The sequence below is a fragment of the Crocuta crocuta genome, unplaced genomic scaffold (genome assembly GCF_008692635.1).
Source record: "Crocuta crocuta isolate KB4526 unplaced genomic scaffold, BGI_CrCroc_1.0 scaffold129, whole genome shotgun sequence".
In the NCBI taxonomy this organism is placed as follows: domain Eukaryota; kingdom Metazoa; phylum Chordata; class Mammalia; order Carnivora; family Hyaenidae; genus Crocuta; species Crocuta crocuta.
Genome location: NW_027551571.1, coordinates 11,223,753 through 11,247,788, shown reverse-complemented (window position 1 = coordinate 11,247,788; position 24,036 = coordinate 11,223,753). Strand labels below are relative to the sequence as shown.

The 24,036-nt window shown below is 49.3% G+C and overlaps 1 protein-coding gene across 3 annotated transcripts in view; it reads left to right on the top strand.

Annotated features, from left to right (window-relative positions):
- The first annotated feature begins 934 nt into the window (after positions 1–934).
- Positions 935–24,036, top strand: part of CYRIA (CYFIP related Rac1 interactor A) — a 60,524-nt gene continuing 37,422 nt past the window's right edge. For 2 of the 3 annotated variants that reach the window (XM_077751020.1, XM_077751021.1), the window contains exons 1-2: positions 935–1,079; positions 11,153–11,249. The gene's annotated coding sequence lies outside the window, so the exon portion shown is untranslated. The remainder of the gene's footprint in view (positions 1,080–11,152; positions 11,250–24,036) is intronic. The other variant, XM_077751022.1, reaches the window with a different exon arrangement.

Below are 24,036 nucleotides of genomic sequence, written 5' to 3'. Positions count from 1 at the left end.
TTCCGGTTCTACACCTTCTTCCCATTATGACTCTATGGATCATTCTAGTTCTTTGAATCTCGGTTCTCTCCATTTTGGAAAAATGGAGTTCAGGGTAGCTGGTGGGGAATTTTTGATGACAAATCAAGAAAATGTATCTGTAAGATTCATTCAGTATGCCTGGCAGATATTATTTACTTAATAAACGTGAGATCCCTTCTTGGGTGTTGGTTTTCTGCAAAGAGGAGGGGCGGTTCGAATCCCTAGTAGCCAGAAAAATCACAGAATAAACGATACCCATGGGAGGGAGGGACTATATTTGTTACTGGGTTTTCCTGAACCATGGAGAGAGAGAAAGACAGACAGAGAGACCTAGTGGCTGGGCACAGATCACTGAAAAACAAAGCCCACCCACTACTGAGCCCCTGGGGCCTGCCAATTCCATAACAATATTTTTCTAATGGGAAACAGAACAGTCCCAACCACATGCCTGAGGTAGACTGTTTCACTAATTTAGCTCCCAGGGGCAGAACTACAAAAACAGCAATCTGGAAAAAAGTCCCACCTCCCTTATAGAATATCTGTTTAAAAAACAAAACAAAACCAAACCAAAAAACCCCTTCCCATTCAGGGTCAATGACCACTTGTTTGAGGAGTCAGCCAGACCATGAGGCTGCTTTTTAAAAAACATTCCGAAGGCCAGAGAGTCAGAGACATGTTCTAATCTGAATCCTCCAAGTTGCTGAATCTTGAACGAGGCTGCTCTCTTCTGCGCCTCAGTTTCCCCAGCTACAAAACGAAAGCATTAGACAAGGTGAGTGCATTGATTTCTTCCAGCCCTGGGAATCTGTGATTCTGGTATTCTCTCTGTTCTCCTTAAAAAATGTATTATTTCTAGAGGAGAACAGGAAACGGCCTCTTAAAGTAACATGACTTGCATTCCCTTTTAGCAGATTATCACTCACGTAAGGACCGAGGAGCCACAGGACTCTGGGGGCACAGCCCTGACTCCAGAGCCAGACTTGCCTCGGCCAACTTGTTCGGCGGGTTTGTCGCATCAGCCTGGACTGGTGAACCTCAATCCCAAGAGATAGTGCCAGGTAAGAACGCTGACTTCGGTTATGGCAGACGACACGGTGGTGACCTTCCTCTTCAGTGGAAAGAATGTGCGGTGTGTATGCTTGTAGAACACTGGGAAGTGTTAAGGGTGGTCGTTTCACCAGATTCGTCATCTCTGATTAGAAGGCAGTGCGTCCTGGCACCAAATACACATAAAAGGAAACAAACAAACAAACCAGGGTTGCAGTTTTGAAGTGGTTAAAGGGAGGGTGTCTGGGAGGCTCAGTCGGTGGAAGGTCCGACTCTTATTGTCGGCTCCGGTCATGATCTCACGGTTTGTGGGATCGAGCCCCACTTTGGGCTCTGTGCTGACAGCATGGATCCTGCTTGGGATTCCCTCGCTCCCTTCTTCTCTGCTTCTCCCCTGCTTGTGAGCTCTCTCTGTCTCTCAAAATAAATAAATAAACTTAAAATCAATGAATGAATGAATGAATGAATGAATAAAGTGGTTAAAGGTCCCTGTGTTCTAATGCTGTTCTGAGCGGGGGGCTGTTGCTGTCCAGAGCTGGGAGTGTTGAGTCATGAAGTCGAGTAGCTTAGATCCACACACGGGGAGAGCAGGTTAGAGCTGTCCCTCCCGGTGACTTTTCCTTGCAGAATTCATTTCAGATGAAGCACAATCTGGGTTCCTTTCGTGCCCGTCCTGGCCGTGCAGACTCCGGCGGGCAGGGAAGTCCTTACGCAGCAAACCCAGGGTGGAATTCGGGTCTCGTGCCAGAGGCCTGGGTCGCCTGGCACTTGCTAGAACATGTTGTGAGGCATTTTCAGTTGGCGAGGTTCTCGTCCAGGAGCGCTGCCATGCACTGGCTGCAGCCAGCCGGGCACCTGGGCTCTTTGTGGTTACTGCGTTCCTCCTCTGTCACCTCCTCCTGATCCGTTACGGGTCACTTTTCTTCTGATCTGCAAGGACTGCGCCACATCGGCCTGAATTTCTTCATTGAACTTGGGCTTAACCTGAACCGACACCCCTCCCAGGTGACGAAGGATCCGCTGAGGGCTCAGCACCCTGGGTTCTGGTATTGGAACACATCTCCAGAGCTGGCCCAGGGCACCCAGAAGGACAGGACCGGGAGTCACGAGGAGATGCCAGTGTGCTGAGAAGGCCATGCACCTGTTCATCTTTCTCCAGTTGCTGGTGTTATCTTCTGCTGCCCTGTGTCCTTAAGCTCCTCTTCTTCATCTGGATGTCTTGAGCTCCCTTAAAACTAGAAGTAGAAACATTTCATACTGCTGAGTTCAGCACAGAAGGCAAGACCTGGTGATTTCTAAGATGTTTCCCGGTTTCATCCTGGGCTTGTTCCTTATGCCAGCTTCTCACTCTTGGGGGAATAGGATTCTCTTGTGCTCCCTTCCCGTTTCTTCCTCGTAATGGTTTGTTTCCCAGAGTGGCCGCCAGGCTCCAGCATAATTCAGAGGAAGGAGAAGAGCTTTTGAAATGTGTTCACGTAGTGTGTTACCAAGTCTTGCCTTCAGGGTAGAGAGGCGGTGAATTCGTTCAGCAAACGTTTGAGTGTGGATTCTGTGTCAGTGCTAGTGTAGACACTAGGTGCAGATGATGACTAGGTGTAGACCCGGCCCTCGAGGGGTTTATGGTTTTACCGGGAGACCTGCTAGTGACCAGACAACACATCTGATGGGGGGCTGTGAGGGAGCCCAAGGAGAGGCTCCTGCTCCAGACAGAGGGACAGGATGGGACAGCATTTTGGGCATGTCGCCTCCACTCAGCCCTAGAGGTGAGGAGCGGTGAGTAGCAAGGAGCGTAGGCAGTGTCAGGGAGAGGTGTTGGGAGTATCAAGGCAGAGGAAAGACATAAGCAAGGGATGCCCGGTGCCCGGTACCATGCTTGTGAGTCACTGGAGTGTGAGGTGAGGCGAGTCTGAGAGGCCTCTTCGGAGGGGGAAGATGGAGGGCTAACCAGGAGCCTTGAATGCCCAGCCAAGGGCATTGAGTGCACTTGAGGAAAGCCTAGCACCAGGGAGAGTTCTTTAAGCAAAGATTGATGGCCTGATGAGATTGGAGTTAGATGAAACAAAGGGTCTAATTTTATTGACCCTAAATTTATTCTGATTTATCAAAAGATGCTTCAGTTTTTTAAGTGCTTATTTTATACCTGCTCCAGGTAACATGAAAAGATCATAGTTTCCTCAGATGTGAAATAGGTTCATGCAGATGAACTGAAGGAAATGGTCTTCTGGAGCTGAGGAATACACAGCCCTTTCTGCTACCTGGTACCCTAGTGAATGCTCAACACTGACAGTTTCCTCTGTGGTCTTGGCACTCAGATTGCTGGGAAGTGGTGAGAATGCGAGCCTTGCTTCTGATTGGAGAAAGTAGCTGGCAAAAAAGCCCATGCTTTTCTAGCAGAAATGATAGAATTTAGGTCTTGAAACATTTTTTTTCTAGTCAGAAAACAAATGGGTAATATCTCTCTCTTAATCCTCTCCTAGCTGAATAGGACGATAAGAATGTTCTCTTTAGAAAGTACACATTCATTGGCCAGACAATACCTGGGTCCCTACTATGTGGCAGGCACAGTACTAGGCCTGGAAACCATCAAGACAAATTAAGCATACTTATCCCTCCAAGGAGGTCATGTTTGTGACAATGACAGAGGAGCCAGCAGTCACAGACGCAGATAGTGGGTAGGGGCCCCTTGCGTGCACAAAGTATAGAAACAGAACATGTTCTCTGCCCTGGGAAGTCAGGAAAGGCTTCCAAAAGGGGCCAAATGATCTGGGTTTTGAAGGGTGAGTAGGAGTCGGGAGCTGGGCCAGAGACACCCCTGGACAGAATGGCACTCTATAAATAAGGGCCAGTGTTCAAACATCTGTGGTGGTGGTGGTGGTGGAGAGGAAGTAGCCAGAGTGAGCATCGTGCCCAGATCATGCCTCGACTCTGCTTTTTAGAATCCATTAGTAGCCGCCTCTTCCTCAGCCTCCCACCTTGTTCCCAACAGTGACTAAAAATAATCAGATTGACTAAGTTGAGCTGGTCTCTTCTCTGACCCCATGGAGGTGTTAGTGAGTGGAATCGGGTGAGAGGGACCAAGAAAAGAAGTGGAAAGAGGGGGAGGAGGAATCCATCCTCATCATCCAGAAACACTCCTGTAATCGTATAGCTCGCACCGTGGCTCTCGAGTAGCGGGATCCAACTGGACAGACAGCTAGGTCTGCGGCTTCCCAGTGAAAACTGCAAGGGATGTTCCATGTTCCTCTCCCTTCCTCTTAGAAAAATATGCCTATATATATGTTTGTGTGTCTGTATGTACCAGATGCAGGTATCTGTGTGTGTGTACATGGGGGTGTGCACACAGACACACATCTGTAGCACATAGGATCTATTCTAGCAGAACAGTCTGGTGCCAGTGCCCTCCAGCCACACATGCCAGCTGCAGGATGAACAGATGCATTAGAATTGGCCTTGCNGGGGGGGGGGGGGGGGGTCACAAGCACACTAGGATGCTGTTACAGAAGACAAAACTGAAGCTCAGAGGCACGAAGCAGCTTGCCCAAGGCCCACAGCTACCAGGTGGGCAGGAGTCAGACTCCCTTGTGACCGGCTCCCCTCCTGCTCTGCCTGCTGTGCTCTCCTTCCGATCAACCAGTGAGGAGCAGTTAAGAATCACCCCTGCACGTGGCCTTGACCCAGAGCTCTGAAATGCAGAACTGGACCAGGTAGTGACATCCTATCTTGGAGTCCTCTCCAGATCTTCTGATGCCAGCAAACTCTGTTTCGCTCCACGGGTGTCTCTTAACATGCTTCCAGGCATGGGGAGCTCATTACTTTATAAAACAATTGGTTCTGCTTTGGGCCCTGGGGACCCTTCCCTCCTTGCAGGGCTCTCTCTGAACCTGACCTTATCCCTTCTGTAGTAGGCTTACTTCCGATTGTTATTGTGATTGTTTGTGAGTAATCTCTGCACCCAACGTGGGTCTCAAACCCATGACCCTGAGATCAAGAGTAGCATGTTCTACTCCTGGCTGGGCCAGCCAGGCACCCCCTCACTCCTAGTAAGAGTAACCATCTCCACAGCAAGCAGCTGAAGGAATGAGTGTGCTGTTCTGACTGGAGTCTCCGGGAGACACGGGCAGCCCCAGAACGTACCCTCCTCCCCACTTCTCCCCTTGGAGAACCTGGGGGATCAGCCCGGCATCCTGGACTCTTGGTCCTGGGAGATCTCTGTGTTCTCCCTGACAGACTCCCACCTGGCACCTGGGTTCTTCTCTTCTCCCTCTAAGGAAAGTCCTCACCACGAGCTTTTTGTCACCCTCTTTGCTGCAGAACCCTGGTAGAGGGTGAGTAAGGTTCCCCTTGGGTGCCTTTAACAGACATAAGGTGAAGTTTGGAAAGAAGGAGAAGAGATGAGAAAGAAGAGGAAGGAAGGAAAGGAGGGAAGGCCAGGATGGCTGCGGTGTGGGGATTAACTTGAGTTCTGGCCCAAGCTGCGGCACTGACTCACCATTTGACCTTGGACACCCCCTTCCCTTCTCTGTCGTCACTATGTGGGAGTTGGGCTTCACTGTCCAGGGCTTTCCCTTTCCGAACTTGACTCCCGAGAGAGAGCCATGGCCGCTGAATCCGCGTGCCGTCCAGCTGGGCCCTGATGTGCGATTCACATTTGCGTCACCAGCGCCAGGAAGCGCAAGGGAAAGAAGGGGAGAAACTGGGCTCCTCTTCTCGTCAGCCGGCGGGGCCTCCATCGCCCTGGAGCACAGAACAGCTGATCTGGTTCCCCAAGTCAGAGGGCTCCGCCTGCACCCCGCACCCACGCCGATGCTGTGAGCCCCGGTGCCCTTGCTCTGCCCCTTCATTCCAGTTTTCCAACTTCTTGAAGCTCTGTCTGTGCTCCTCCTCTGGGCTGGAGGACAGGAAAGTCAGCCTGAGGTGCTTGGCTCAGCCCTGACGGCGAGCTGGCCTTTCTCTGGGACTTGGGTGCTGCCGGCCCAGCGGCCCCTGCGTGAGGGGACTTCATCTGACCTGCAAAGCACAGCGAAGCCCAGGCAGCAAATGGGCAGAGGCATCCCGGGGAGAGAATTGTTACTGAGGAAATCAGGCACAGGACCTGTCTCCTCCAAAGACCTCACTTCCCAGCAGGCTCTTCTCCTGGTTGTGCCCAGAGACAAGGGAACGTGCAAGCTCACGTATGTCCTTCAGCTGCCATTATGTGGGAGAAAAGGCGCCTGGCAATGTGATGACACGCAAAGGCGTGTGTCCCTAGTTTTAGGGAACGACACGCGACAGTGTGCATCAGAGTGGACTTCAGGTGACGTTTGGTTCAGTGGCGGTCGTCATGAAAAGCTGTGTCACGTGATGGTTAGGAGAACAGACTGGACCCAGGCTGCCTGGGTCAGAATCCTCTCCCCGCCGCTAGCTGCTGAGCTCAGACCGTTGGCACACCCCTCATGCAAGTTTCCTCGTCTGTCCAGTAAGAGTCCATCGCACCTTCCTCATAAATAAGGTTGCTTTGCTCTTTAAATGAACTAGCACACGTACCTGCTCCCGGCGGTGCGTGGCACATAGTAGGGACTCAATTAGCGTAAGCTCTTGTTATTTTGATCTAAAGCCTCAGTTTTATGTTTTATTTAAAAGTAAGTTTTCGGGGGGCACCTGGGGGCTCAGTCAGTTAAGCATCCAACTCTTGGTTTCGGCTCAGGTCATGATCTCATGGTCTGTGAGCTTAGGCCGCATCGGGCTCTGTGCTGACAGTGCAGAGCCTGCCTGGGATTCCCTCTCTCTCTCTCCGCCTCTCTCTGCCCCTCACCCTGCAAACAAATTTTAAAAATTATTGAATAAAGTAAGTTTTCGGGATGCTCTGTGGGTTCAAGCATTTAAAAGCTACTTGTTAAGCATGTTCGGTGGGTTTCCAAGCGGAAGTCAGCAGTGGTGATAAGCAGACCAAGGTCAGATGTGACCCCCACCTGTGCTGTTAGAATGACCAAGGCATTTTAGGAGACCGGAAGCGGGGCGGGGGTGGGGGATCGCTGACCCAGGAGGCCACTCAGAGGAAGGGGGCGGCTCAGAGCGGGAGTGGTGACCAGGAGCCTGGGTTGTGAGAAGGAGGCAGAGATCCGCAGGGACGGTGGGGGGTGGGGGAGGGAGAGAGAGATTGCGTGACCGTGGTCACCGGGGTTGGCGTGGGCAAGCCTGCGGGTGGAGACCCCTCCACCTTGTCCAGCTCCACGTCGGAGGAGGGAGGGGGCCCCACCACACAGGCAGGACGGGAGCAGACCCCGCTGCCCCAACGCGGAGAGAGCACAGGCCCCTCTGTGTGCCGAAGAGCCCTGGCCGGGCCTCCTCTCCGTGAAGGGCCCCACAAAGGCTCCCTTGTTCTCCCCTGACATCAGACCTCGCCCTCAGGACTTCTCTGTTCCTCTGGGGCAAGATCTCACACAGTGATAATAGCGTGGAAGGGAAGGGAGGGAGCAAGTGAAGGCTGGCTCAGGCGTCGCCATGCCAACCCTTGCCCCACGGGGGCAGGAAGATGGCGCCCCTGCCACGTGCACGCACGCACCTTCCTGGTCCCGCCCGGGATGGTGCTGAGCTGCCGAGCACCTGGTCCGGGCCCAGCAGGAGCGGCTGATAGCGGTTCTGAGAGATGCCGGCTGCTTGGTCAGTAATGCACAAAATATTAAGAGGGTCATATTGCTGCACACAACGGGTTGATTGTTTTCTGTTGTTTTTTTCTTAAGTAAGCAAGTGTTGCATTTAAACACCTGGGTTTTCTATTTTCACAAAGATTTGTATTGGGAGTTTGCCTTCAAAATTTCGTAAAAGCTTACTGATTAGAGGGATCTGTGTGATTATCTGGTCTAGCTTCTGTCTGATCTTTTTTCCAGGTGAGTAAACTGAGGCTGGGTGAGTGGGGAGTATGAGGCAATTTGCACAACGGGAAGAGTAAGAGCTTCATAGCCATCTAGTTCTGGGCTCCGGGATCAGGATACTGTGTGTCAAGCACTTAGCGCAAGACCTGGGTCCATGGCTGGGGGTGGGGGGGGGGGGCTCAGGAAATCCTGTCCCTGATTATTTTCTGAACTTGCATGTGTGCCAAGTGGGATCAATAAACAAAACACTCATAAAACAAAAAGCGTTAAATCAGTACAGGGGAGACTCCTGATTTCCTTCGTCCTAAAAAAACTGCTTTCTTCCGAGATACAGGATGAAAAGGGAACTTCAGGGGCACCTGGGTGGCTCAGTCGGTTGGGTGTCCGACTTCAGCTCAGGTCATGATCTTGTGGTTCGTGGGTTCGAGCCCCGCATCGGGCTCTGTGCTGACGGCTCGCCCAGAGCCTGGAGCCTGTCTTTGGATTCCATGTCTCCCTCTCTCTCTAGCCCTTCCCTGCTCATGCTGTCTCTCTCTCTCTCTCAAAAATAAATAAAACATTAAAAAGAAAATTAAAAAGAAAAAGGAACTTCAAATTCTTAGTATAGCACTGAGGCTTCTCAAGTGTACGGCCGAGGCCACAGGCCCGTCTGTGAAGTTGAGCTGCTGTCTCATCCGTGTCTCCAGTGTGCTTCTGGCACTCCGCTGGGCACCACGTGCCCGGAGGGGAGGTTGTTTTGTGTTGTGGGCTTCTCTGCGGGGCCAGTGGCAGCGCAGCATCAGACCTTGTGTTTGAATGAAAATTTGCGACCTTCAAGTGGGATTAAGCTGCAGCCTAAACAGCACTTGATCCATCTGTGAGGCTGGGAGCTCCACAGCAGATGGAGAGCTTTCAAATTCAGTCATTCGTGGCCACAGACACCAGCCTGGGAACCCCAGCTGCAGGGTCAAGTTTAAATTGGGATAGCGTATGGTTGAGTCATCAAGCGCAGGGCTGGGCTTTAAAATAAATGTGGAGATAAACTCGGTGAGTTTGTTTGTTTGGTTTAATTGTGGTCTTGGTGGATCAATCCAAACAGGGAAGTCCCACCGTGACTCTGCTGCCTTCTCTGTGTATTGTGAGTTTCCTGCAGTAGCATCCTCTCTCTGAAAGCGGCGCCATATGTCTGGACGCCCGTCTGTGTAGAAACAGCCTGTCTGTCTATAAGCACGGGGGCGGGGGCACAATCACTTAATGCAGAATCTCCCGCTACCATAATGTACACTTCCAGAGTGTTTTCAGTTGTGCCAAAGTGAACTACAGAGACTTATTTTGATAAGCTTGGGATAGAATTTCAGCCTTCCCCCCCCCCTTCTATTTTTTCTTTTACGTTGCACTCCAACTGGGGTCAAGGTGATTCAGCCGCAAGCCCTGTTTCCCTTGGAAAACGTGACTTTAGAAATTAGCGAAAGCAGCTGGAGAGGATGATTACTTAGCCAAATGGTTGAAACTATTCATCTTTCCTCCCCGCCCCACTTGCCTTGGCCCATTGCTGGCTGACTAGTTAAGACCAGTGCCTTTGAAATGACCTTGAACAGGAATTAAGTGAGTTACTGAGTTAAGCGTCGGGTACTACTGCTGTGAATTTAAACATCTTACTACTAAGAGGACTAACATGTAGAAAATACCCAGGTCACTGGAATTGATTCCTCTGCTTTGTCCTTTTGACAAACTTCTGCTTTTGGGCTAAGGCCCTACCCTGACCTGGTCTGGCAATTTTAATGTGAGACGATAATGCCCCTTAGTGGAGAACGTGCTTAACTGCAAGCTCTTGCATTTGCCCAAAGAAAAACTGTTTAAGCCAAGGACCTCACTTCCATAATTCTTTTTTTTTTTAAATTTTTTTTTTATGTTTTATTTATTTCTAGGAGAGAGAGAGAGAGACAGTGTGAGCAGGGGAGGGTCAGAGAGAGAGGGAGTCACAGACTGAAACAAGCTCCAGGCTCTGAGCTGGCAGTCAGCACAGAGCCCGACGCGGGGCTCGAACCCACGAACCGTGAGATCATGACCTAAGCGAAAGTTGGACGCTTCACCGACTAAGCCACTGGGGCGCCCCTCACTTCCATAATTCTTAAAACTAACCAGGGTACCTAGTTTTGGGGGTCATCTGGAGAATCACATGAGATCATTTGTGGGCAGCACTTAAAATAGCATCGAGCACAGGGCTGACAGTCGCTGTGATCGTGGTTGTCTCCCAAGGAGGATTTGGGGAAGCAGGGGGTGAGTGAAGTCATCTTCCAGGCCCCAGGGTGTTCGGTCCGCGCCCTCCGTGTCAGCGGTGATGTGTCAGCTCGCCCTCACCTGGGACAGGACTCCCTCACAGCTGCCCCGCCAGCCTGGTGGCAGCGGAGCCCACATCTGCAAGTGCACCCGAGTTTCCAGTTTCCGCACAGGAATTTCGATTCGAAGAGACATCCGCAAATGCGAATCCACAGCCCGGAGACGTGTTATTTTGTCTTGTCCGTCCCTGACCTTGGGCTTCTCCCAGCTCAGCCTCCAAATCTGATTGGCAGAGCCAAAGGCAGGGACAGTCACAGGCTTCTCTTTGTGCGAATGAGTCGCCGGCCACGTCCTCCAAGCGGGTGAGGCGGGCTGTTCTCAGAGCCCACTTGCTGCCTGTCTTCAGTCCGTTTATGCATCGCTGAGGCCGTAGTTTGCTTTCAAATGAGTTTCCTTTCTTTTAATTGTCAAGTATAGCATGAGATCCCTGTCTGCCTCTTCATACGCCAGAAACTAGCTATAGCTTCATTAAACCAGGTGGAAGGGGGAAAAATATTCCTCCTTCCCTCCCTTCCTCCCTTCCTTCCTCCCTTCCTCCCTCCCTTCCTTCCTTCCTCCCTTCCTTCCTCCCTTCCTTCCTTCCTCCCTCCCTCCCTTCCTTCCTTCCTTCCTCCCTCCCTTCCTCCCTTCCTTCCTCCCTTCCTTCCTCCCTTCCTTCCTTCCTTTCTCCCTTCCTTCCCTCCTTCCTTCCTTCCTTCCTTCCTTCCTCCCTCCCTTCCTCCCTTCCTTCCTTCCTTCCTTCCCTCCTTCCTTCATCCCTCCCTGTCACACTTTTTCCTTCCTCTGCCTGCCCATCCTTCCTTCCCTCTTTCTCTTCCTAAGTAAATGGCTGGGACTCAGACAGGAGATCCTTGGATACAGATTTCGGCATCCATACGGTCACTTCTGAACTCACTTGTTTTCCTTTTATTTAGCAAACGGGTATTCCCTGAGCGGCCTGCTGTGGATTCAAGCACAGAGTCCTAGGTCCTGTCCTGGAGGTGCTCACCTTCTAGGGAGAGAGGCAGACAGGTAAGCAGGAGTGACCGGAACGTGGAAGGGTGGCATGTGAAGGCTCCTGGGGCTCCGGCGAGAGGTGGAGGGCAGGGGACGCTGCCCCCCCACCCCCACCCCAGGACTGGGACAGGCCTCCCGGCACGCCCCAGGCCAGCCAAGGGTATCCGTCTACCTGGCAGAGAACTTCCTTTAAGGCAGGTGCAAACGCACATAAGAAAATCAGTCCCACCACCCCTTCATCGTAGCCAGAAGACTTGGATCTGCCAGGGGGTCTGCAGCTGAGCCTGTGACGCCTGTCACCCCCGAGGCCCCTCGTCCACACCCACCCACCCCGAGTGCATGATCTGGCCCCACCTTCCATCCAGCTCCCGAGCCTCGCCAGGTGCCTGACGTCCACTGGCGCTTTCTCCCTCCTGACTTCACAGCCTCCTTCTGCCTGAAACCTTTCCAGCTTATTCCAGCCCAGATGAGTCACCTCCTCTCTGCACCTCTTTTCCGGAACTCTTTCCCTTCACCCCAATCGCAGTCCTCACTAGAACCTTGCATCCTTTACAGAGGGCTTTGAACATGGCTTCTTGCCCTCAACAGATTGTGCTCTCAGACCACTGCAGGGACCGCATCTTACTGAGAACTAGTCTCTAAAAAGAGCACATGTTCATGTATTTATTTCTTAACACCAGTCACCAACTTTCTGTACTCTGTTAAGGGGTGTGCGAGGTATTGAGGATGGAGAAATAATTAAGGCCTGCCTTTAAGGAGCTCAACAGACCTGTATAAGTATTTTAATTTTGGAAGAAATATAGACAGGACTTACCAGGTGTTTGTATATAGACAGATAGATTTTCTGTGTATAGATAGATTGATAGAATATCTATCTATATCTGTATCTCTATCTCTATGTACGAGGGTCGTTGGAAGGAAGATGACAATTTAACTTGGGAGCAGGTGTCAGGGTGGGGTGAGGAGGAGGTACTGGATTTCGTTGGCGGTGGGGGATCAGCTAAATTATATTGAATTCAAATTGATAGATAGCCCAGCAGAGCCAGTAGAATTTTGCCAACTAAACAAAATCTTTGGCGATAGCAGTACTTTCTAGAAGTTTTGAAAAAAGCTTATCTTATTCCAGCGAAACGCCACCATTTCCTGGGCGAGCTAACTAGACTCCCAGAGCCTGGGGATCTGTGTTAACGTCATTATTTTGTCATCTCGTGGAATTTTTTTTTTTCAAATTTGAAATGTGAAAGCCAAAGATAGAGCTGTGGTGTTTGCAAATTATTGCCAGCCTAGTGCCTTAATGTTCCAGTTGTACTATTACCGTAATTGCATCGAGACCTGATTTGGGCTTCTGGCGCTGGGACATGGCGGCTCCTCAACTGTTTCTTGAATTCCAAAGAAGAAAGGGTCTGCGTTAGAGAATGTCATATTAGACCTTCGAATACACATGAAGGCTTAAACCAGGCTGCCCAAGCATTGCCTAATAGAGGTTCTTGGGGAAACTTTCTGCATATATGAAAACTATTTTCAGTTTGCGTGCCTTTGTGTTTCACACTTGCTGCCTCAGACATACCCAAGGGCTTGAGAACAATTTCTCTGCAGTAGTATAGACATTCCACCAGATTTCAGAATCACTGCTCTTCCACACACTAACTCTAGCACTTCCTGATGGCGGCAGTGGTCAGTGTTGAGACAGTGTGGGACACTGGAAAGTGCCGGGGTTCTGTTGTCACTGTCCTTGCCATATAACTTGCAAGGCACACCGCTTCAAGAACAAGACCGGGGAGGGGAGGGGTGCGGCTTGCGGAAGTGCTGCTGGTGTGAAATGGTGTTGCTGAGATGAAAGGTACATCCCCGTTCTAATTAGCTTAGCTCGTGATTTGGCATTAGGTTGCCCGGATACAGACTTGGAAACTGCTGCATATTTGCGCCCTATAAAACCCTAGGAAGTTGGAACACGGAGGAGCTCCAGATCCCTGAGCCAGACGTGCTGGGCAGCAGATGATAAGGCTGAGGCTCAGAGCAGGAAAATGACCTTCTCCAAGGTCCTGTAGCAAATAAGTGGCTAAAATGAGATTAGGGCACTGAGCCCATGACTCTCTGTGTGCTTGGTGGCATTACAGGGGCATTATGGTCAGTGGTGTCTCCTATGAGCTTCAGGCCTTGGGTTACACAATAACCGTTTGACCCATCCAAGGCGCCAAGCATTTCTGCCCAGGAATGTCCCTGCTCCGCTTTCTGGTTGCAGAGTTCCTATGTCGTCAGTCCTCAGTGATTCTTCTGACTTTCTCTCCTTCCCCTCCTCTCCAAGATGTGCTTTCTCTTTGATGGTCTCACACTGGCCCTCTTTGGGACCCTGCCCACTGGCCATGCATTTCCCCACCCCCTGCAATGACTAACTCTCCCTCTTTTGTATCCAAAAGACAGTGTCTGACCCAAATGCTAGATGACTGGAGAGCCTCCCCTCCCGTGGGATATGGAAGAAAAAACTTAGTTTTTGTTGACAGAGAAACTCCATGGGGTCATGGGAGTTTTGTTTACGAATGAATGACTTCATTCATTCCACATGTATGTGTGTGTGGTGTTCCCACTATGTGCCAGGCTGCAGTCTAGGAGTTGAGGCTACACAAGTCAGTGGTTAATAGAGATTTAAAAGAAAAATAAAGACAGTGACTGGGCATGGGGTGGGGCAAGTTGAGGTGGGAGAAATACTATTTTGGACCCATTGGTGAGGCTGCGCTCCGCTGAAAAGTAAACCTTGAACAGAAGCCTAAAGGAAAACCATGCAGATGTATGGGGGGAAAGCATTCTGGGCAGAAGGACTAGCGAGTGCAAAGGTCCTGTGACAGAAAGAGATGTGATACGTTCAAAAAAGAAAAGGTAAGGAGGCCGAGGTAGCTGAGGCAAAGTGAAGGGGAAGTTGCAAGCGAGGAACCACTGGGGATCCCATCACATAGGATGCCTTGTTGACTGGGGTAAGGATCTTGCACCCTGCTCTAAGTAAAACAGGTCACCACTAAAACAACGTAAGGAGAGGAGTGACCTGCAATTTTTTAAACATCAGTATAGCTGCCACATAGGCAGTTGGCCTTGAATGAGAGGTTGGGAGTGGACAAGAGCAGAGCTGGGAAGTCTGTTTAAGGGGCGAGAATGATACTCTGGGCAAGAGGGGATGGCTTGTGGCTTGGGCTAGCGCCCTGGTGAGGGAGGCCATGAGAAGCAATTGAATGCAAGAGATATCTTAAGAGTATTGCTGGTGGGATTTGTTAGCTTGGCTATGGGGTATGAGAGAAAGAGAAAAGTTAAGGATAACACCAGCCTTTGGGGACCGAGCTCTTGAAAGCATGGGATGGTCATGGGCTGAGATACAGAAGGCTGGAACAGGGAAGTTTGTGAGGGGAGAAAGCAAACCTTGAACTTGGGGCGAGTTAAGTTTCAGCTATTTATTAGAAGTCATGTAGTCCGTTGGATATATGAGTCAGGAGGTCAGGCAACAGTTATGAATTTGGAAGGCATCGGCATGCATCTCCAAGGTCATATTTAAAGCCTTCACACATATCAATAGTAAGTGTCGCGCAGAGGAGGTCTCGGTCATGGCCGAGACAATAGAACTGAGACCACAACAATAACAAGGGTAATAGTGATGATGGCAACTACCATTTATGCATCTGACTGCTTACCTATGTTGTCTCATTATTTCTGAAAACCACCCTTGAAGAGGTTGAAATTATCTCCGTTTTATTCATATTGAAACTCAGACTTAGGGAGGTTAAGTAAATATTGTTAAATACATTAAGACCAGCTAAGAAGCTGGCTGAGCTGGGGTTCAGCCCCAGGTCTGTGATGCTGTTGCTATGCTGGGCATCAAGAAGCAGATCACAACTCAGTTTAAGAAGTTCAAGGGCGCGGTCTTTCTGTCGTCTTTAAAAAACACATTTCAGCTGAAAATGTCTGCCAGTTCGCCCCCCGGCTTTCAAGTTACGTGTGTCTAAAGATCGGGCACTTCAGGTGCCGGATGAAATAAAGCCCGAGGGGACCCACGGCGCTGCCCACACCAACACGACACACAATGTAAAGGAAGGCTGGGGCGGGGGGAGGGGTAATTTGAAAAAGAAAAAAAAACACATTAGAGCTGAGACTCGAGAAGACAGGGTCACACTTCTCCTCTAAACGCTGGCTACAGTTCAAGCAAAGACATTACCAGCAGGTGCTTGTTGATTTCCTTTCCTGGTTCCAGAGGTCAGAGGACTGCGTCCATCCTGCTGGAGGCAGTGTGTGTGCCACACGGGCCATCTGCAGACACTCTGCTCTGCTGTCCTTGTCACAGGCAAACGAGTGCTGGGGACTCCATCAAGGAGAGTAAAATCTGAGGGCTGACGTGACGTGTCCAACGTCTGCAGCTAATAAGGGATACCGCTGAGATGTGAACTAGGCTTTCCAGATCCCCAGGCTCATGCCTGTTGCACCGCACTGTTCCAGAAAAGACAGGAGAGAAGAGGCTGGGATGGGATCCTTAACAGCATCTCAGGTGAGGGATCCTCGGGGGATCCCTGGCCTGCAGTTCTGGGGACGGCCAGCAGAGGGCGCCACGTACCCGGGTTTCTGCAGCCGGCTGCCTGAAGCCATGTTGAATGAGCAAATGTCTGCAGCAGACTATGAGATCTAAATGTCTCCTTGGCAGGAAATCCTCGAGGAGCACTGCGGGGTTGTGCAAACAGCCTTACAATGTCCGCTTGTGTGTGCGCGCTCGGCTTCGCCTGCGTCGCCCACAATGCTCTGTTTTTTTTGGATAATGGGGCTCTGTGGACCCATACGCCTTGTCATGCAAAGGGAGGGACCTGTGTTTGTCATAAATGGGCTCTTGTATGATTAATAGCCATGCGAATGAGCGTGCAGCAGCCGTTCAGCGCCCGGCTTTACCTCTTCACTGAGACGGTGGTCTGAGTAGGCTTTCTTCCCTCGCCCCAAGCAGCAGTGCAGCATTTATGGCTAAAAGGGAAATGACTTGTTTGCCTTGTGGCTGCCGTGTTCGCTATGCAGGGCTGGAGGTGCAGAAACCAGTGTAGCCAGGGGCTGACTGCATGCCACATACTCCACCAGCGGCGTAATCTGCAGATCTTATTTACTCAATAGCAACATTGCAAAGGAAAGTAGTATGACTTATGTTTTACGATGAGGAAAACTCAGATTCAGAAGAGTAGAATGACTTGCCCAAAGTGTCCAGAGCACATGCTATTCCCATTAAACGACTCCCTTTCTTCTTCACTGTGGTCCATGGTCCACACCCTTGAAGATTCCTTTCCTCGTCCAGTCTGGCTGCCCCTATGCTGGGATCGATGATTTTAGAACAGATGAGGAATTGCCATTCCTGGGCTGGGGTGTGTTTATAGTACCTCCTGGAATTGTATGCAAAAAATAGGTGAGTCTGTGGATGTGTGCGTTTTTCTGAGAAGGCTGATTTTCATCAGATTCTCAAAGTCATCGGTGATCATAAAACAACAGAGCCAAGCACCCAAAAATATTTCTATTTTGGGAAATGTTTATTTTCTCTGACCTCTTCCTCTTACCAATGACTATTGACTACTCAGCCAACGCTTCCGATCCATTTTGGCAGACAGAAGTGAAGAGGCTGTGTGCTGGACCCCTGTTGGGTGCTCGGTGGGGAGGAGCCGGCGGGGGGCGGGGAGCTAAAGTCAAATGGGTAACATCCTGAAAATGAAGAGGACATAGCCCTTGAAAAGAATTCATAGCAAAGGGTGTTCGTTCAGCCTGGGAGTCCAGATAGGAGGTTTCTGGGAGAAAATGCTGTTTGATTTGGTCTTGAAAGATAGACAGAACATCTGGAGGCAGAGGAGAGAAGAAGGGCATTCCAGGCAAAGGGAATAATGGAAAAAAAAAAACAACCCACAGAAGCAGGGAGGCCACAGCTGTTGGCACTGTCCAGACTCTGGTGTGACCAAAGTACAGGGTGTTCAGAGGAGCTGAAACTTGAAAGAGAGCTTTGGGTCAGATTTTATGGCCCTGAACACCATGTACAAAAATTGTCCTCTTCTTAATTTGACAGGCAGCTTGGAAACCTTTATGCTGAAACAGGCCTTCCTTCTACCCAGCTAACCTCACGTCCCACAGGGCCGTGGAGTCCGCCTCGGGGAGAGCCAGGCCTCCAAGTGCTCAGCAAACCCACCCCACCTTCTCGGGGCCCGCCTCCGTTGATGGTCTTCGTCACTTGCTTGGGGTTCAAGCCAGGGATTTTATTGGAACACGTTAGTTTGGTCTGCCGTGAAGAATACTTTGAAATCAAGCTGATTGCTCCCTTCAGAAACTAGAAACAAAAGCAAAACCACTCCCGCCTCTGAGATTTCAAGGGAGGTTTGCAGCCCCTTGCATGTCCTTAATGCCTGAGATAAATGGAGCATGCCAACCTCCCCGGGCTGCAAATTCCTCAGGTTTTTAGTGTGTGGAATGGCTTTTTGTTGGTCTCTTTTGGTACTCACATAATTTTTGACATTCCACATCCCCCCCCCCGCCCAAAGAAATTTGACCTGGGAAGTAAAATCCCTAATGCTTTGACGTGCCAATTCCAAATGTCTCCTTTGGTACTCGGGTGGGCCCCAGCTTAGGAGAACTCAGACTTAGGAAAACCTAGACTTACAAACCAAGTCAACCCGCGGCACTGGGGTGGGCGGGATTCTTCAGAGCCTCTCACTTCCCGGAAGAATTCCTTTCAATAGCACCTCCCTGTGCCTCAACACGCTAGGTCATATTTCACCTACCACCTGACAGTGAACTATGGAGGGAGGCAAAGAAACGTCAAGTACAAATGTGGGATACAGCTGCCCGTGGAATGAAAACCAGGCAGAGACAAGGGAGAGCCTTTTTTTTATGTTAAGATAACAGAAATGGAAGAGATTTAATTCAGCAGCATTCATTCTGCAAGTGGCATTTCCTGAACATGCTCAGAGACTGGTACGTGATCTCAGGTGCTTGGAGTGTCTGGTGTTGCGTTAGTGGGGGTGAGAGAGGCGGATACTGACCGGAGGCCATATTGCAGCAAAGAGAAGACATGGAGAGGGGTGGATCTTGGGAGATGGGAGAGTGAAGTGGACAGAGTTTGGGGAGACAATGAATCTGTGGAGTGTAGTAGATGCAGAAATCTCAGATGACACTCAGGTTTCTGGCTCATATGATTAGTTGAATGAGGATGCCTTTTATTGACCAAAGAAGGGAAAGCTATTTGGGAAGGATATTTACCGCCCCCCCCCAACACACACAAATCATTATGCTTTCAGGAAATTCATTTAGATTTGTGGGTGTGGAGTTGAGGAGGGAGGTCCAGTTTGGGGCTGGCGGTTGAGAAGTCTTCAGCATATGGGCAAAAATTGGAAGTCCGAAGGGTCTCGCCTGAGAGGAGGGAACAAGGTGTGAAGAAGGACAACTGGAACCCAGCACTTAAAGGTTAGATGGAGGAACTGGAAACCTGAGAAGGAATATTCAGGGAGAAGAGAGGAACAGAGACAAGCCAGCATCTTCTCAACAGCTCCTCCCTCTGAGGAACGGAGCTGGGCGCCTCTTGACCCACTTACCTGAGAAGGAATTCCGGGGAAAAGGAGATTCATAATCCAAGAGAACTGACAGTGTTTAGTCTAAAACACTGATGGTCAGAACAGCCCAAATTTGGGGTAACGTCTTGGTGTTTCAGTGTTTTCTTTTTGGTTTCTAGGCTGAACTGAGGCCATCCCAGAGAAGGGGAGTAAATAACTTGCTCAAGGAAAGACATTTCCAGGACCAGGGCTCAGTCCCTAGGCTGCTAGCTCTTCTGGGAGTCACTTTCCCTTTGAAATTAGGCAGAAGTGGCCTGAGTGGGCTGAGACTGTCAGCCCTCCTTTGAGGTATGGGGCAGGCTGGTCAACCAGTTTGCTCATAACCGTGTTCTTGATTTCACAAGTGAAAGGGAACAAATTCACTAATGATTTCCCAGAGGTGGGCTGGTCTAGCACAAAGCCCCAGTTTGTTTCCATATTCACTAACATTTGAAAATGGGGGGCATGTTGACTGGCATTCCCTAAAAAAGAATTGGATTCTGCCCTTGTTTCTTGGAGGCTTTTGGCTGCTATAATATTGATGTTTATGGGGGAAATTAGCTATGATGAGGTAAGAGTCTATTTTAGAAAACTGAACTCAGATATCGAAAGAGCTATTTTAAACCTGCACTTAATCGTTCTGTTCCATAATGGTCTCTAGTNTTGAGAATTCCCACGGATTGCCTTACAACTGGACTCTAGCAGTTTGGATTCTCTGGGGAATGCCAAGCCCTTTTGAGGGACACCATGGTATTAATGATCGATGAGAATATTCAAGGCATTTTCCCATTTGAGTGCCATTACTTGTAGTGTTAAAACGTTTTGAAAACACATCTTAGCCATTAACTCATTTTTATTGTCAGATGAAAGTGCTTTAATAGACTCACTCTACTTCAGTTTTCCTCCTTCGTCTCGGAATGAAATCATCTGTTGGATTCTTGGCAACCCATTCGGCAACACAACAGAGAACCTTATGACTTCATTACGAAGTGGCAGATGGGGGAGCGCGTTGCAGCCCAGCCCAGCTCTCTAAAGTCGCTAACCTGGCTTAGCACATTCCAGCTCCTGGAATTTATAAGCTGAGCTACTTCATTCCATCAGGGCATTTTTTCCCTCCAGCAAAACAGGTGCTTATTTCGTTCAGGCAGTGCCTTGATTCTAGTTGAGAAGTTATTTTTTTTAAAGCCACCTAGTTTGTATCTGGTATATTACAGGCTGACGGTTAACTGGTTTTGCTTACAATTCAAAGCAGTCAAGTCATGGAAATGAAGTATGTACGCGAGAGGGCTCCGTGGGTTCCAGAGAAGGTGTGTGTGTGAGCCCGTCTGAATAGCAGACTATCAGAGCTGCGCTCTTTCCTCCTGGGACATCTCCCTGGATGCCGCTGGTGGTTCGTGGGAGGCGAGCCAGAGGGCTGTTGGCTTTCGCAGGGCAGTGTGGGAGTCCGCAAGCCTCTGATGTCACCGGCAGTGGCTGCCATTCTGGGGATTGTCCTGATTTCTGCAGCTCTGAACCTTGGTGATCAGGTTGAAAGGTAGATGGTCTCACTAGCCCTCCTAGATATGGACAGTCCCCGGAAACATTCCCAAAGCCAGAACTGGCCTGCTTTTCCCTGCTTTGCTGAGGGAAGTCTCGGTCACTACTGTAGTTAGGAGGTCAGACACTTCTAGTAAGACTGGTGAGACTTACGGGGATCCCGCCGGAGGCATCGGCCTGAGGGCAGAGACCAGAGCTCTGCTGCCACGCCCGGGCGAGTAACTGACCAGGTTAGCAGCGCCTAGATTTTTGAATGTCATAAACCAGTAAAATTTCAAAATAAACCTTAGAGATTGAGGATGCAACTATCATCTTCCTTGTGTAAAATAAATAAAAACCCTGCTGTGTAAAAATGTTTGAATAGCTTTACCTTCCTGCGTGGCTCAGGACATAGACTTTATTTTTCTTATTTTCCCCTTGACTGATTGATGCTCTGGAACCACCGGGCAGAGCAGTCTTAAGGATTTCTAATTTTTTCTGTGTTACCTGCAGGCCAGGCCCTCTGCTAAGTGCTGGGGACACAGTAAGGTGATAAAAGAAGACCTTGCAGCCAGAGAGAGAAGGGAGCAAGCGTGTGATCGCGGTCCAGGCTCATAGGCACTGTGACGTGGTCAACACAGCATGCTAGGTGAGCAGAGAGAGGCAGAGCTCATGCAAGGGAGTGGGTTTTGTCTTCCGTGAGGTCAGCCCAGAGAGTGGGGCAGAGTCAGGGGACTCTTGAAGGCCCCGGTTTCCAAACTCATACTTGGAAGGAAATTCCAGGGAGCCAGGTGCTGAGAACCAGTGCTTAGCGGTCAGAGGGACTTGGATTCCAGACCCTGCTCTGCTCCTCATGGTCGTGAGCAGGTTTCTAAATCTTTAAGATTATTTCTTAAGCTCTAAAAATTGAGGTAATAATAGTTCCTCCCTCATGTGGTGGTTGTAAAAATTAAACTATGGCGATATAGGAGAAGCTGTCATCACTAGGGCCTGCAAAGCATTAAGAAATGTTAGTTGTCACTGTAATTGTAAACAGAAAGAGAAACATGTGCAAGGGCCCTGAGGCAATAAAGAGCAAGGCTCCTTAAGAGAAGGGCGGGGTGTGATTGGAGGCCAGGTCTCGGGACAGGGAGGAAGAGAGGGGCCAGAAGCCAGGTGTCTCTGTGCCTGGGGGGGGAATCTGGGTGCGTGTACCTGCAGGCACTGTGGAGCAGTGGAAGCATGTTAAGCAAGGAGGTAACATAGTCAGATTTGTGTTTAGAAAGAGGGCTCTGCCGGCCATCTGGAGATGAATGGAAGGGTAACGAGACTGGCATCAGGAAGATCGTTTTCTGGATGCAGGCAGGCTCTGCTGAAGGTCTGAATTAGGATCATCAAGGTATGGACAGGAAGGAGTGTGCACAGTTTTACGAACCATCTGTGGGAATGTCCTTATTAGGTAGCTGATGAGCATGTTCTGGTGAGACCTGATGAACATGGAACGGAAACTCTCCAGTGGCAACAATACACTGCACTGTACTTTTTAATGTCTTAAAGGATGGATTTGGGGCACCTGGGTGCCTCCGTCGGTTAGGCTTCTGACATCGGCTCAGGTCATGATCTTGTGGTTTGTGAGTTTGAGCCCCACCTCAGGCTCTGTGCTGACAGCTTGGATCCTGGAGCCTGCTTCGAATTTTGTGTCTTCCCCTCTCTCTCTCTGCCCCTCAGTTATTCACACTGTCTTTCTTTCAAAAACAAACATTAAAAAAACTTTTTTAGGGGCGCCTGGGTGGCTCAGTCAGGTGGACGTCTGACTTCGGCTCAGGTCATGATCTCGAGGTTCGTGGGTTCGAGCCCCGTGTCGGGCTGTGTTCTGACAGCTCAGAGCCTGGAGTCTGTTTCGGATTCTGTGTCTCCTCTCTCTGACCCTCTCCTGTTCATGCCCTCTCTCTCTCTCTCTCTCTCTCTCTGGGAAATGGATAAAACAGTAAAAAAAAAAAATTTTTTTTAAAGAATGGATTTGATGTCCCATTTACTCTTTGTTTGGGTAGACAGAGCATGGGATTGAGACACAGGATATCTCCATTCTGGACCCTTCTTTGGCCCAAATGTATAGTGGGTTCTTGAGCAAGTGCTTTTTTGTTAAATAGTAGCTTTAAAATGATGATCTCGGTTCTAATGGAGAATGTATTGTGAACACATTTGGGACTATATATCAGGAAGTCCAGAATCCATCTGGAAGGCATTGGAACAGATACTTACTATCCCTGACCCGTGAGTTCTGATCTGTAAAATGGGTCCATTAACACCTTTTCTACATTTGACGCATGCTCATGGTGAGGAAGAATGTGGCCAGACACATCTTTGACAAAGACGTGATGTAACATAAATATCCCATTGTTGTATTCATGATTGGTCTGTGGCTTTCATGCTATGTTGCAGAAAAATATTAAGATCGACTCGGACATCTTATTCCCCCAAATACTGAGTTAGAGATAAAGAATCAAAGTCTTTGATTTATTAATATCTTTACATATTCTACATATTCTACATGTTATACATATTATATGTATAAGGGATTCTACATACTATAGGTTCTGGTACATACTGGCTCATTCCAAGTGCTCACAGAGCCCATCCCTTCTGACAGAGCCATTGGGTATTTATCGTCTTAGACCTTAAGGAAAAATACTGGGAAAAAAAAAACCACCCTGTAGGGCTACTGTTTTTTTTTTTTTCTCATCTTCTCTTCTTTATTGATAAATGTGGTCTTGGCTTAGGAATTCTCTTTTCAGATAGTCATAGCTTCTAAAGAAATCTTCCAAGTGCCTATTCGTGAAGATTGGTATTGAAATTCCGCTATATTCAATACCAAAACGGCAGCACTAATGCCTACACTCTGGGCTTTAGTCCTTCGTTGTGTCTTACTTATAGTAAACAAATTAATTTCCTCTCAAACTGTGCCCACGTTTTTTAAAAGCAAGCTCAGATTGGTTTTATTTGGTTTTACACTCTGGGAATACAGCTAATACTATTATTCAATTTTTTTTCTTCCAAACAGAGACAGAGTTCCAAATTAAAGAGTGTGTGTGTGGTTTTTTTTTTTTTTATATAGCTTATTGTCAANAGTTCTCCGCATTCAAGAGTCTCTCATGATTTGCCTCCCTCCATCTCCCCAACTATTTTTCCCCTTCTTCTCCCCCACCGTCCTCTGTTAAGTTCCTCCTAACCCTGNGTTCTAGTGTTAGTTTCCTGAGGAACCTCCACACTGTTTTCCAGAGGGGCTGCTAGATGTGTGTGTGGTTTTTTGTTTTTTAAGTTTCTCCTCTCTTTTGGAACTAGAAATGTTAGCAGAGAACTATTTTTTAAGACAATCTTTGTTTTCCACTGAGCAGGCTTAGAGCTGACTCCCGTGGAAGTGGTTTTGTGCTCAGAGCCAAGAAAGTAGTTGCAGGAAAGCCCATTGCGCATCCCAAATTGTCCCCCTGGGAGCTGAGGGGCTCCGTTGGCAGCAGCGTGAAGGCTGCCTCAGCAGACACTGTTCACATGCCTAGGGTGACTAGAGAAACACCCTCCTCCTTCTAGACTATTTGGGGGAAAATATGAAAGCACCCATTTCAAAATTATACAGCAGGAAAAGAACCTTGAGGAATCCGCCTTCTGTACTTGGAAGACTTGCTGAGTCATCGTCTAACTTGTGACTTTTGTCCTCCTCTCTTCTCTAATTCCCCCCC